Genomic DNA, 14,693 nt, shown 5'->3' on the forward strand with positions numbered 1-14,693 from the left:
TGATTCTTGCAGCACCCTGCAGTGAGTCATCATATAGATAAATAACCAGATATCGGGGTTGACAGATGGTGAATGAATCTTATATAATTGAAAAGTACATTTGAAGCCTGCTTAGTATGTTCCAGCAGCAATTTTATGATTTTATTCAGTTTCGAGGAACAAAGAATGACCAGGGTTTTCATAAATTTCACATTTGCTTGTACATTTTTCACATGAGTACTATATATGTCACTGTGTATAATTCACAGTTACTGCTTCCTAAAATAATTTTCATATTCTCTAAAGGGAACTATTAATTCTATTTTTTGAAATCTCATCACTATATTTTGTGAGAGTATAAATCTTTGCAATGATTGTAGTTCTAAATATAACATGAAAATAATTTTTTTAAAAAATTAATGTTTCAGTTTTCAAAAGATACTTCAGTTTCCCCAAACATTCTGCCAACCATTAAAAAAAAGACAGAAAATACAGAGCATTTATTAATGTTAATATTAACAACAAGAGAAATTATACTATCCATTTTGTTTAGGGCAGTTAAAAAAATCAATATCAGTTTATCAAGATACTTGGATGCAACTGCCTTCTAGATTAAATCTATTATAAATATTAAAATAACTACTTAAATAAGCTCTGAAAATTACACACTAGATTTTTCCCTAAGAAATTATTTATGCAATTGCAGTATCCAAGCAAAAATGCATACAACAAAATCAGAGGGGATTTGATGTGAACAAAAGAACAGAAAAGGGTTCATAATATGCAAGGCTGGTGGAGGATTTATTTTATAAATGTCAATATTTTTCAATATATGAGTAGAGAAAGAGAACCCAGCACTCACCTTGTAATGGAGGGCTAACATTAGGCTAATGCAATGACCAGGGGCAGAACAACTTGCTAAGAACTGATTTTACTTGGGTAGTTACGATTCTGTAGTAATGATCCTATTTTGCTTCGTTTTGGATCTTCAGTCTGTGCAAACCTGATCTATCTGCCAAAAGTCTTTCTATTGCTTTACAGGAGTTTTGGAACTGCTGTGCTTACACCATTTCTCATCCAGGAGGAAAAATGTCCCTGACATGGGTCAGAATAGCAGTCTTCCTCTCCCCCATTAATGTATTTAATTTTCACAGTTGTATTTTTCATTAATAAGTTCTCATGCACTAAATGTGTGAGCAGATTTTTTAAGACTGCTTTGGAAAACATCTTTAAGTATGTAAATAAAAAGATAACTTTCATACACTCTTTGTACTGTTGAGTGTATCTGTCCATCTTTATCTAATGAGAAATATATTCTTCTGTCTCCAGCATTTGCTGAGTTATTGTGCCTGTCTGCAAATTTCTAGATATGGCTGAATAAATCTTACAGGCCAGACTTCATTAAGAATGTGCTAAATACAGAATCCAAAAGACCACTTTCAATTGTATGTTTTCCCAAAGCTATGGAGTTGAGCATAAAAAGTCAGCTAATGACTTATGCCTGGCAACAGAAGTCAGGACCTTCCTCCTTGTGAGAAAAGGAGAAAGATTAAATACATCAATCAAAACAATAAATAAACAATAAATAAACAAACAATAAATAAACAAACCAACAGAGTTTAAAGAGTATAATACTGTAGGAGAGTAGCATTTAAGACCATCAGTGGTTTTTTATGGTGGCGTTTGATCAGATTGAGTGGAATGTAGTGATAAACATGAATAGAAACCCACATAAGAAGTGTTTTACATGGAGCAGATTGTGCTTCCAGCAGATATCTGAAGGGGGTATCTGATTTATAATCAGGAGTTCTATACCTTGCCAAGCAGTAAAATATGATCCAATTCAATTATATAGTTTGAAACTGAATAAAAAAAATTAATGATAAGGTTATGTATTAGCAGGCAAGAAATCAATGTCTATTTGTGTAGCCGTTCATAGAGTATTCACACATTTTTGCACATGCATCCTAGAAGCATTGTATATACAGTTGTGCTAATGAAAGAAAACCATTCACCCTCAGGTAAGCAAGTGCACTGAAGGTATGTGAAATAGGATTATTGATATTTGAGGTATATGCTTACTTGCCTCAACACATCATGCCAATTTCTTCTTTGCAATGGGATGACAATAATTTTAGAAATTTTTTAAAGATAAAGAGTAAATATCAGACAGGGCAATGTGAGCAATTATATATGGCTAATAATTAATGAATATAGAGTAATTAATAGATTTGTGATTTACCAATACCTGTCCAAGTTATAGACAGCTGTAAAAATTGTATGGAACCAATTTCAATGTTTCTTTTCTTCAAATTAGTAAAAAGAAATATAGCAATTCGGTGAGCTTTGGATTAATTCCTAATATTCTATCAGCTGTACTTAGAAAGAACCACAAATTAAGAAAAGCAATGCAATACATAATGACGTAAAAAATAAATGAACCTGGCTCATGGATGACAAATGCAGGTAAATGCAGACTAATGAGTTTGGATCAAAAAAAAGTAAGAGCGTATAGCTGCTAAATGGAAAATGAGAGTCAGGGCATCAACCTAAATATAGATTTGGGAACTATTACAGACAAATCCTTAAACTCTGTAGCCCATTAGGTGGCTAAACCAAGAAATATAAATGAGATGCTGGGATGCAGCTAAAAGTGTACAATATAAATCAATTAATGTGACAGTATAAATTTAGTTAAAAAAGCAACAATCACAACATTGTACCCACTAATTACAAGTAACAGACAGGATTTCATATCAATCCCCAGGCAGGATAACTTTAAAAGATGGAGCAAATAATTAGGTATCTGTATTTAGGTCAATGTGCAAGAGACTTAAGATCCAGAGTGATGACCACTTGGCAGCATGCATTCAAGTAAGTACAGATGCCTAATCTCATGCCCTGTACAGAAAACACACAGAAATAAATTACCTTCCCCAATATTTCCAGGTAGAGATCAAGGCTTCATGAAGTGAAGTAGTTGAAGTGCAGATTTGGAGTAATTAACATGACTTTGCATGAAATGGTTGCAGATTTCTTGAGGTGATTGTGAGCAAGGAAAGCTGCTTAGGTATTACTGTTTGGTGTTGTTGCTTTATGGTTGCTGTGTATCACCTCAAAGTGGCCTTCACCATAACTGCCCATTACATATTCTATGGCAGTTGTTGTAGGTATGTATTTGTACACATAAGCATGCATGTACACAGCAGATGGTACACTATATAAAATATATATCTGTATACTTAATTCTATCATTATTTCTGAGTTTAGAATAATGGTTTTGAGGAAACTTAGTTTATACAATATATATACATTCCCCAAATATTCTGAAAAAACTATTTTCATAAGAACATTAGTGAACATAAACTGCTTGTGCTATGTAACTGGCCTTTGATATATTTTTACCCTAATGTTTTAATACCTTGATCATCATTAGTAAGGAAAATACCAGTTGTTATTAACAACTAAAATGTGAATGTTATTTCTCTCTCATTCCATCAATAAGCATCTACATTACAAATGCCAGAATCCCATGAATATTTGTAGTGAGAAAGAGAAATCAAAAGGTGCCTTGCTCCTTAAGAACCTCACAAAACCAAACCTTTCTCTCTAGCCTGGAGGTCAGAGCACTTACAGGAAAGATAGTGAGAACTTTCAGCCAGAAAATTGCAGAGCCTTACCTAACAAGTAACAGTGAGTCTCAAAAATATAACTTTACCCAAGATCAGTCTGAAGATGAAGACCAAAGCCACAGGGATGGTGAAGGGCCTTGAGGGGAAGCCATATGAGGAGCAGCTGAGGTGACTTGGTCTGTTCAGCCTGGAGAAAAGGAGTCTGAGGGGAGACCTCGCGGCAGTTACAACTTCCTCATGAGGGGAAGAGGAGGGGCAGGCACTGATCTCTCTGGTGACCAGTGACAGGACCCAGAGAAAAAGCATGAAGCTGAGTTGGGTTATCAGGAAAAATTTTTTCACAGAGGGTGGTTGGGCATGACAAAAGGCTCCCCAGGGAAGTGGTCACAGCACCAAGCCTGCCAGAGTTCAAGAACGGTTTGAACAATGCTCTCAGGCACATGGTGTGATTCCTGGGGTGTCCTGCACCAGGAGTTGGAACTCAATGATCCTGATGGACTCCTTTCAACTCAGCATATTCTGTGATTTTTATGATTTGTCCACCTGAATCAACATCTGCTCCCAGAATAATTTTTTTTTCACAAAGCAGCTCAGTCCTAAATTTGCAAGTCCAGCATGTATCTTACATTCTCCTCTCCACAGGAATCTCTTTAAGGGCAGAGGGTTGCATTCAATGAGTTGCTTTTTGTGTCTCAGTTTTAAAACTGCATTCTACTTTTCTCAGTCACCTCACTTAACCATTTGGTTCTCTTATCTGAGAACACATGGTTTTCAGTTAACCACCTTACTTTCTACTGTGATGCTGGGTATGTGATATGATCTGCTTGGAGATCTGCAGCTTTCCCAATCAAGCAATACTTTTGATCCCATTAAACTTCTGTGTTGTTAATATAATCAACCAAGATTTTGCTTAATCTCCCAAAATAATGCATTTTCTCTAAGTAGCCAGGGTCCACATCTCTCATTTTCCATGGCCATGATAAAAATGTTAATTTCTTGTGATATGGGAAAAATTTTTTCCTTCAAACTTGTAAATCCTCATTCATGGACTGGAGGCTTCCAGCAGCCTTCCATTTCAGCAAAATGTGGGATGTATATAAGCATAGATGGTATTCAGCAGGCTAGCAAGCTAAGGCAGGATAATGTCTAGAGGAAAATTACTATGTTTAAAAACAAGACAGGTTTAAAAATATTTCTAATTATAATTAAATTTTGCCAAATTGATAGAACTCCATTTACATCTTCTAGAATTCCATTTACATCTGCGTATGTAAAAGGTGCATGTGCATGTATATAGAGAGATAGATGCATATCCTAAATTACCAGATAGTATCCTCTAACATAGAATCAGCTTCAATTCCCATCCATCTATAGATGTCACAGTATATTAATCACTGAGATTGAAAAGGGCTATCATATCTCTAATGGGACATCTGGCATAATAGACAGGCAGGCGTATTTGCATTCAGCCACTGAGGCCTCAGCAAATTATCAAAGCTTTGGATTTTGAAAGTACTTTTGTTTAAATGGAGCCTGTTTTGGTAATGATTATATGTTAAAGCATAATAAAGGAGTGTCTTTATAGTTCCAATAGGGAAGCAAAGTACACTATGTGGAAATATTAGAAGTATTCATCTCTAAATGTCACTCAGCTACAAAGTTTGACAGTTGCACAGACTAGCCCAAATGGGAACCTGGGGAGCAATACAAAATCATGATATTGGAAAGACATTGAAAGGCATGTGGGGACAACAAAACCACACTGTAAGTACTGCCTGACTCTCATCACACAGTAATTGCTGAGCTCTCTGGAACAGTAAAAGAAAGAAAATTAAAATATGATGCACTTGTTCAAACAAATATGAGTTCAGAAAAGCACAAATGGTAGGCTGCTTCTCCAAAATGTACATCTTTACAAATCCACAGTCACACAGAGAAAAAGACAAAGCTTTTGAAGGACATTTGCATTAAATATTTGGGTAGTTACATATTTTGTTTATTTCAATTGATCAAGCTAAAAATCTTTTTACACATGCTTAGTTTTATACTTGAATGAACCATCATTTGATTTCTACTGACTTTACTCATACAACTGAAGTTAAGGATACATAGATATGCTTTCCTGGATTCTCTATTCAAGTCCTGATCCTTATCATAGGCCTCTGTATGCAAACTGGGTTTTTTTCTCAATTGGATTTAAACCAGGCAACTAATGTAGCAAAGCAACAGCATCAATATTATAGCTGTCATTGTTGTCCCCATTTTTCAGTCCTTTCTCCCATTTTTCATATAGATGTCTATTATTGATGCTCAGTATCAATATTCCACGATCGTGCATTATTGAGATTTAATGTGAGTTCTGCTATTGATTTCAGCAAGGGAAGACCACTGGTGAGAAAGGAAAACAAAAAAGAGTAGAGTGTTCTGTAGGTACCAGACCAAATTTCATGCTGAAATCAATAAGTTTATAGGTAGTGTAAAGCCAATACAGAATTTAGACTGAATAATCTTGAGCAATTAGATGTACCCAGACTTGCATGGCTTCAGTCTTCTATTGATTTTGTCATTGCCTTACAATGTGTGTTTTAGTAGCAATTATACTTTCTGGCAAACTTATTTTTTTCTCTCTCAGCATCTAAATTGTTGCTTCTTGATTAATCAACAGGAAAAATCGATGTTCTATCCATTACACTTCCAAGCTTTAATTCAATTACCATCTGTGAACTAATCAAACATTGATCTAGCTATGTCAATAGGCAGAAGGCAAATTTTTTTTATACCACTATATTTCCTTGTCATTAAAGGTTACATTTTAGTTCATTTAACACAAGTCTAAATATTTAGTGCAGTTCAAAACCAAAAATCTCCTCTCAACTTTAATTTCATTTAACTAAAAACTCCTAAGACCTTTTATGTCCCTTTGCCTATTTTCTGCCATTCATTCTACACTAGTGCAGGGTTATTTTGCAAACAAAAGTCCGAAATAGTTTTTCCAGGGTGATTTTAATAGACTGAAACAAGAAAGAACAATTCCTTTTTGTTTTTGTCAGAAATTACTGTCCATCATTTCAATTCTCTTGCCACTGGCATCCTCCTCTCTTACAGTTGTTCTGTCTATTCATTTAAGGAAAAAGGGCTCCAGTTTTTTTAATAAGTCCCTAGTAAGGGGTTTTTTTCTTCCTACTTCCATATCACTGCTTATACAATTTTGCTTACTATATGTCTCTAGATAAATGTCAAATAATTTTATCTGATAAACAGCTACCAGCAGTTTTGGGAAAAGATGGAGCTAAGCTCTTATTTACTGTCTCTGTGGAAGCAATTACCAAATAGTAACTCCACTATTTTTATTGCCCAGCCCTAGGGCTATCATGGTCGAAAGAAGTAAAATAATCATAATGATCAACATTAGCCCTAGTAATATTACTGCATTAAAAAGTGAAAATTTAAAACAAAATAGACAACAGAAAAACAAAACTGAAAACCCACAAAATAAACAAAAAAGAATTCCAGGGGCCTTTCATACCTTGGATTAAACAACTTAAAAAACACAGAAGTGTCTGCCCTAAGGGGAGAGGGACCTGACTGTCTTGCCTCCTATATAAGCAATCACTAAAAATAGCTAAAGCAAGAAGTAAATAGGTAAGCCTCCTTTATGTCAGTAAGCTTTGCCATAGGGAGACTGGATACACTGAATATCTTTTAAGGGTCTAGAAGTTGTAACCTAAAAAGAATTCAAAAAAATCCAAAGATAATAGTCCAGTAAATTACCTAGAAAAGGCACATAAGGCACATAAGAAGTTAAGGCAAGTCTTTGAAGAGCAGAAGTCCTGAATTGTCCTGTCCCTTTCTTTCCACCAAATCTTAGCTTATGCCTCTGCTCTGAGCACACGAAATCTCTGAACAACCTGGTGTTTCACAGGAATTGCTTTCACTGCTATACAACTTCAGTAAACTATGTTAGATTTACCTAAATGTTTTAAAATTAATCTTTAGGAGTGATTAAAACTTTTTTCCCCAAAATTCCAGATGCCTTTTTAGTATTAGCTGTATTTTTTTTCTTTTACTCATTTAATATTCTGTTTAAGGTGTCTCATTTGGGTTTAACAAGGTCTTATTTTTCTTTTATTTAAAAAAACCCCAATTATTAGATTCTGATAATAAATCACCCTAAATTCTGAAACAGCATTAACATCCTCTGGAAAGAGTGCTCTGGCCTTGCTGTGCTTGGAAGGAATTTGCTTAAGTGTTGCCAGGTAATTACTTTCTCCAGTTGGTATCAATATTCTTATATTAATAACTAATTGTATTATCAAATGACCTCAATATATTTTTCATAAATCATGTAATTATTCATCTACAAGAGTATTAAGAAATTATTACATGAAGGTTATATAAAGATACAGAGCATTTACAACATGTCTTAAAAGGCACTTGCCATCTTAGCTATAAAGAAGAGCCAAAATTTATTATACTGAGAGGAAATATGAGTCAAATAAAAGCTAACCATTGCTTTTACTATGTTCTTTTATTGAAAATACTTTTCTATGAATCATAGGTCTTCACTTGTGAAAGGAATAGAGGTGAGTTCATTTTGTAACAACATTTACAGCTCTAATGAGAATCTCAATACCACTAAGTTCACATGTTCCACCATAGAACACCCTTACATTGTTTTACATGAAAGATATTTAAAAACCAATCTCAACCTGATTTTTCCAGCCAAAAATAATTCCAATATTCCAATTCAATTCTCCTAAATGGTCTCGTTTCTGAGAAAAGGTTCCTTATTAAATGGTTTTAGAATTTTTGAGTATTTATGACTTGCATTTACAGAAAACTCACAGTAATCAATATTTATTCTTCAATAGAACATAAAATTATATTGAGAATTAAAGGGGCATGTAAATTATGAAAATCTACATTTTGAGGTCTGTACAAAGTATGACGTTTCATGATCTTGAATTATAACCCTCTGGACATTGCTTTAGCTATATACTGGGGCTCCAGAAACCTACTGGCATGTTCTAAACCAGTAAAGTGATAACATGAACAGCTGAAATAAAAATCTACACTAGTATACCGGAGTTTAATTTCCAGATATTGGGAATATCCAGATCTATCTCTCTTCAACATTAAAAAGACTCAGAGATGATTGCAATTACCTTATTAAACAATAAATACTAGCAATTATATTAAAAATCCAGTCTCATACTTCAAAATATATCTGTGCTATTTTCATACTTCAAAATAGCTCTGTGCTGTGAAAGTTTGAATATCTTCAGAAAATCTAAAGAAGGTGCTGAAACTCCAGTACCTTCCTGTGTCACTTTGTTCAGTACCTCACCAGTCTCATAACGAAAAACATTTTTCATATGTAAAAGTACAAACTTGTCATCTTGCTTCTGTGGTCCTGTGATTATTTATTTCACTGTACTTGTCTGAAAAGCCTGGTCACAGCTCTTCCTTAGCTCCTAAGTACTGGAGGAAAACTAGTTGTTACTACATACTTTTTTTTCCAAGTGAAACAAGTCCCTTCTAGAATCAAGTAGCCCAAAACTGAACAAGGTATATTGGGTGTAGCATAAAGAAACCCAAGCAAAAGGGAACATTCATGGCACTTAACCTCTAGCTACTGTCCTTCTAATACAGCTCACCTGCTGTTAGCATTCCTCCAGCCCAAAGGAGCATGGCTGACTCATTTGTGAGATGCTATTCTACATTTTACACCTTCATCCACAAAAAGTCCCAACTGCAGCAGTCTGTGGGATAAAGGGAGCAGAAGAGAGTGCTTACACAGGTGGAGTTACTAAACTCAAAGGTTAGTGCATGCTTCAATGCCTCTTGAATGGGACTATATTTAAACATTGATGCATGTGTCTTCCTGAGCAGGCATCCCTAGGCATTAATATTCGAGGCAGGTTCAATTAAATATTAACCTACCTGACCCTTCATTCAAAAGAACTGAGCATATTTGCACTTGTTACACTGGGAAAAAATTCTGGGAGTGCTCTTCTATTCTTGGGTCCATCTGAGTAACTATGGGACTGGAGCCGAGTGGCACCGCCACCAACTCAAGCTCTATCCTGCATTTGCTGCTCAATCCTGATGGTTTACCCAAATGCAATCCCATTAAAATCCATGTGCAGAAGGAAGCTCAGCATCATCATTTCCCTACATGACACTTAATACATTTCAAAGCAATTCCTGCAGAATTTGCTGCAGGATACATGGGATACAACTCTCTCTTTTAGATTTTTCAGTTAGGATTCAATTGAAATTTTAATTTCATTTATAATTCTGTTGAATCAGCAAAAATTATTCAAATCAACATCATGTTATTCATTTTATGACTTTTTCAGAGCATACAATGTTCCACTTTTATTCTGTTTGTTGATCTTTCACTAATATGATCAATTACTCCAGTCCTTGTTAAGTCACAGGATAATGTCAGTTTTAGTTCTTGGGCTTTAAATTTTAGGATGCTGACCTTTTTGCTTAGTTGGTCTTTCTTAAAGCACATTTTGTGGTAAAAATTTACAGACTCCCTTTCATACCACCTACAAATAATGAGATTTTTCCTGTTACAATTTTTTTAACAGTGCAGTGCACTCACCTCCTGCCAGGCAGCTTATACAAATTACTACTAACATAAAGGTAAATGTTATTTTAACACTTGTTTTGGACTCCAACATAGAAATATATTACATATTTTATTAGCTCATTTACCACCTACTAAGATATATTATTAGCTAATTCATTGAACATGATATGTGTTAGGTAGATGTTGCCACTTTAAAGGGACTCTTCTCTGAGTCTGGTCTGTGCTTTTCTGAATCCACAGAATTTACTGTTTGCGTGTTTATAAGTGACAAATAAACCTAGGAGATGTAGGAAGGCATGAAATTTAAGGGTAGGATCTGCTTCTGTCTCACACACCATACCTTATTATTATAATAAGTAATTGATTTCTCATTGCCGTTGTTCAATAGCTCTGATTCACAGCCCATTAAGGTTAATGAAAGAAAAAGACTCATGAGTGAAACCTGAACTTCATTTAAGTACTTGTTAACACAGTGACTCTGTAGGATTGGGAATTCAGTAAATGTTGAAGTGGCAGAATCTCAGACAAATCTCTTTGGTCTTGAATTTTGGTGGGACACATAATCCAAAATTCCCAAGTTTTGTTGAAAGTCTTCATCATAAAAAGAGATATCAACTAAGACTTTTAATAGCCGAATCCTACTGAGCATTATAATAGCCTTGTGTTTGTATAAGCCTGCTAGTTCAGGATGTCAGCAATAAACAATTGATGCATGTTACAATTAATGCATAGAGATTTTAGGGATTGTCACCTTTGAAAGTTGGTTCTGTCTAAATAAAGAACTCATTCTGTTAATGTACTACATATATTATATGTAATCTGAAAATAATTTGGGGTGGGTTTTTTTGCTGTACCTTAGAGAAAGATTTTTTCTTATAATTTGACGCAGCTTTTCTCATAATATATAGCAAATATGTTTTTAATAGCATTGTAGTCCACAAACACATCAGACACTTCATGGCTCTAACCAGACTTTAGAAACCTCCTGAGGATATTAATACTATTAAAAATGTTCAGCAAAAGGCCATGGTGACTGGAGTGAGAATAGAAAATGAGGAGGATTAGTTAGGGTAGGAAAGAAAAAAAACATATCACAGAGAGATGTTCCAATATCCATCATCCAGCAGAAGGATTCTGCAGTTTTACAGCAAGAGGTAAAAACAATCCCATGCCATAAAGGGGAGTCAGCTTAATGAATGACACCAGGTCAAAAATAATAGAAAAAAAACATAAGTCAAAAAAAGTGAAAGTAGAAGGCTGAGGACCCAAACTGTGACAAAGTCCCGTAGTACCTAGAAAGAAGGTAATTTTTGGTAAAGTGGAAAGAGAGGTTGAAGGTATGGTAAGTAAAAATCCTTGATGACCTAATATAAGAAAGAGGGATCATACCTCTGAATCATGGTGTCTCTTACAGTAGGCAAAACTAAACAACGAAGAAATAAAAGATTGGGAATCACACTTAGATAAGAGACAGAAGAGAAGAAATTTGCAAACAGAAAAATAAAAGTAGGAAATACAAGAATGGACTGTGGAGCAATAGGAGAAATCCACCAACATTCTGTCCCTCTCACCTCGCATCCTAACCCTGTGGTAGTGAGACATAAAAAAAGCCAAAATGGAGAAAACCAAATAATTCTTATCTATGATTCTGTCTCTCCTATCTGAGCTTTGTCCCATACAGAGGACTGAAGCTAGGCTTAAGAATGGCTCCAGATAAACTAGTGTGTGACACAGCAGCATCCTTTTCACTTTCAAAACACAGAGAATCAGTACTTCTTTAGCAGTTTCAACTCTCCTATGAATTTAGTAAAGGGTTGGAGGAAAGCAGAGGTCCTGTGAAGATTATTTTTCTCTAATAGTAATGCTAATCAATATTTATGGAAAATAAGGAAAACAGAATAACAATATTCAAGAGGATAACACAGCCCACCTATACTTGAAGGTGGCCAGCTGTAGTCCATGGAATAAAATCTGCTTCCAAAGCTATCTTGTAGTATGGTTAGCAGCCTCCAGCTTCTCAGAATAATGCTTCTATCATAACTATCCTGCACATTAACATATAAAAAATCAACATGACGGGGGAGACCCTCAGGAGTTTTATCTGCAAGCTGGACTCTTGTATTTCCAATATTGCCCCAAGAAACTAAAGGTTTCTCATTAGAGAGGTTTTGAGCCTTCAGTACAGGCTGTGGTTGTGGAAAAACCCAAATTCTTCATGGTGGATTTCAATGAAGTCACTTGGAACTTTGAAAGAAGCCTGGGCTATCTTTTCCCTAATTAGGAGCTTATATTTTATATTAGTTGTAGCAATAGTATTGTACTAATAGCCATTATACAGGACCAACCTGATGTTTACTCAGCTGGTTTTTGTCCATCTAACAACATTCCACACTTAGCACTGACCTTTTTTTTTGACAGAACTGGGTCAGGGATAGGGACTGAGAGAGCCAATGGGTATACTTCAAAGCCTTCTTCATGCAAAATAATTAATTCCTGCATTTTGCTAGAATTTACCCATTTGTTTTGTGGAACACAGCAGAGTGTATTAATGTGACCCGTTATGCTATCAGTGCCAAGAAAGCTTTGCTTTTCTGTTTGGCTCTCTTGGCACGCAATCAAGGCCAATTGCCTTTTTGCCTCATAGCTTTTTCTACAGAGATGAAAGTGAAGCCTTACTGACACACACAGGATGGCAGTGTGATCACTGAAACAGCTTCAATCTATTGGTACAGGCATGATTAAGCCTCTCTCTTGTCATTTCCCTTAATGCATGCCAATTTGGCCTTGTCAGTCATTTTATTGAGTTTGACAGGAGCTTTCATCCAAAGAACATCTCCAGGAGCAATCAAAAAGCACTATGAGTGGGGCTGGACTTGAAGTACTTTTCCTGTACTGAGCGTTCCTTTTGTTCAATTAAAAAAAATTAAGCATTCTCCATTACTGAATTGTAAAATCAGTTTTAAATTTTAGAAGTGCTCAGCATGTCCAAAGTAGAGTAAAAATAAAAAATAAATAATAAAAAAGGCAGTATCAGAGCTAGCCTCCTATTCTCAAAAAGAAACATAAATTTCCTTTAACTTCCAGGTGAAAAAAAGAAAAGTATTGGGGTTTTTTGGCCAACAAGTTGATCAGAAGTGCTCATCTTGCTTCTGCAACAACCCCAGTCCCTGATCATTCTCAGCAGTGCAGCACTATATGTCTGTGAAGTATTTTTGCCGTATTGTTAACTGATCTTCACTGCATACAGCTGGATGTCACTTTGATAAAGATATAACTTGATTGCTGTACCATCAGGCAAATCTGTCTCTAGGTCTGTCCCTTCATTCCTCTTCATCAAAGCTTTATGTATAGAGGGGAAAGTAAAAGTAGAAAAAGCCATCAAAAAAGAGAGTTAAGAATGAGAGTGCTTTTTGGGTCAGTTTTTCTGATGTGTAATATTGCATAGCCGGCCTGCAAAAAACTGGTCTTTTTGCTGTTCTTTTTCAAGGGGCTTAAGTTAACTTATTTTCTTATTTTCTCATTCATCCAAATGTTTTCCTTCCTATTTTCGTATTTTCTCATTCATCCAAATGTTTTCCTTCCATGAAGGAAACTTGTGAAGAGTCCAGGTTATTGAGTATCAGGAAATCCTGGCTTACATTCTTTTTAGGTGGAAAATGTCTTTAATGTTCTTTTTTAAAAATTAATTTTTAATTTAATTCCAATAGGATTAACAAAGGTCATGAAAAATCTAAGGACTTTTTCATATTGGGAATATCATACTGCCATAAATATTCTCTTTGCTTTTGGCTGTATTTAAAAAAAAACCGAGAAGTTGTTGAAAGGACAAGTATCACAGCTGAAGCTGATCTTTGTCTCCTAATGCTTACTGGGGACACAGGCTGAAGACTTGAAGAGGCATTAAATTGTCTGAACCTGTTTCCCTGCACAAGACAACTGAAGATATATTTCAGGGTTAATGACTTCCTCTGTTTCAAAGAGAGAGAAAAACAACTCATGGATCAGAAAGTGACCCCTTCAGGGAATAAAACAGGTTGGAGAGTAGATATGTTTTCTGTTTCTTTTTACATTTTCCAGGGTAAATCTTAAGCAACTCTGAATCTAGCTTTTATAAGACACCCCTGGGATTCTGAATGAAATACAGAGGGCAATGAATAGATAGCTGAGATGAAGAATTAGTCATAACTGAGACTGTTGTGCAAGAAAAGAAAGTAGTTGAAGTAAAATGAATATTTTTCTTGCAGGATATGAAACATTTACTCATAATAGCATAGATTTACTTAGTTCACTAATCCCTTTGACATTCTTGGTAATAAATAAGGCTGAAAATGCTGATGACATGTCCTCCCTTTTGTGTTTATGGATATGCAGGCATATCATGCTTACTATGCTTGCAAAGCAACTAAAATGCTGAAAGCACAGAAGGGATCCTTCCTGTTTTTAACTTACAGAGGAAGATAATATAACAAGCTCAATTT

This window comes from Camarhynchus parvulus, chromosome 4 (assembly GCF_901933205.1).
Source record: "Camarhynchus parvulus chromosome 4, STF_HiC, whole genome shotgun sequence".
Lineage (NCBI taxonomy): Eukaryota > Metazoa > Chordata > Aves > Passeriformes > Thraupidae > Camarhynchus > Camarhynchus parvulus.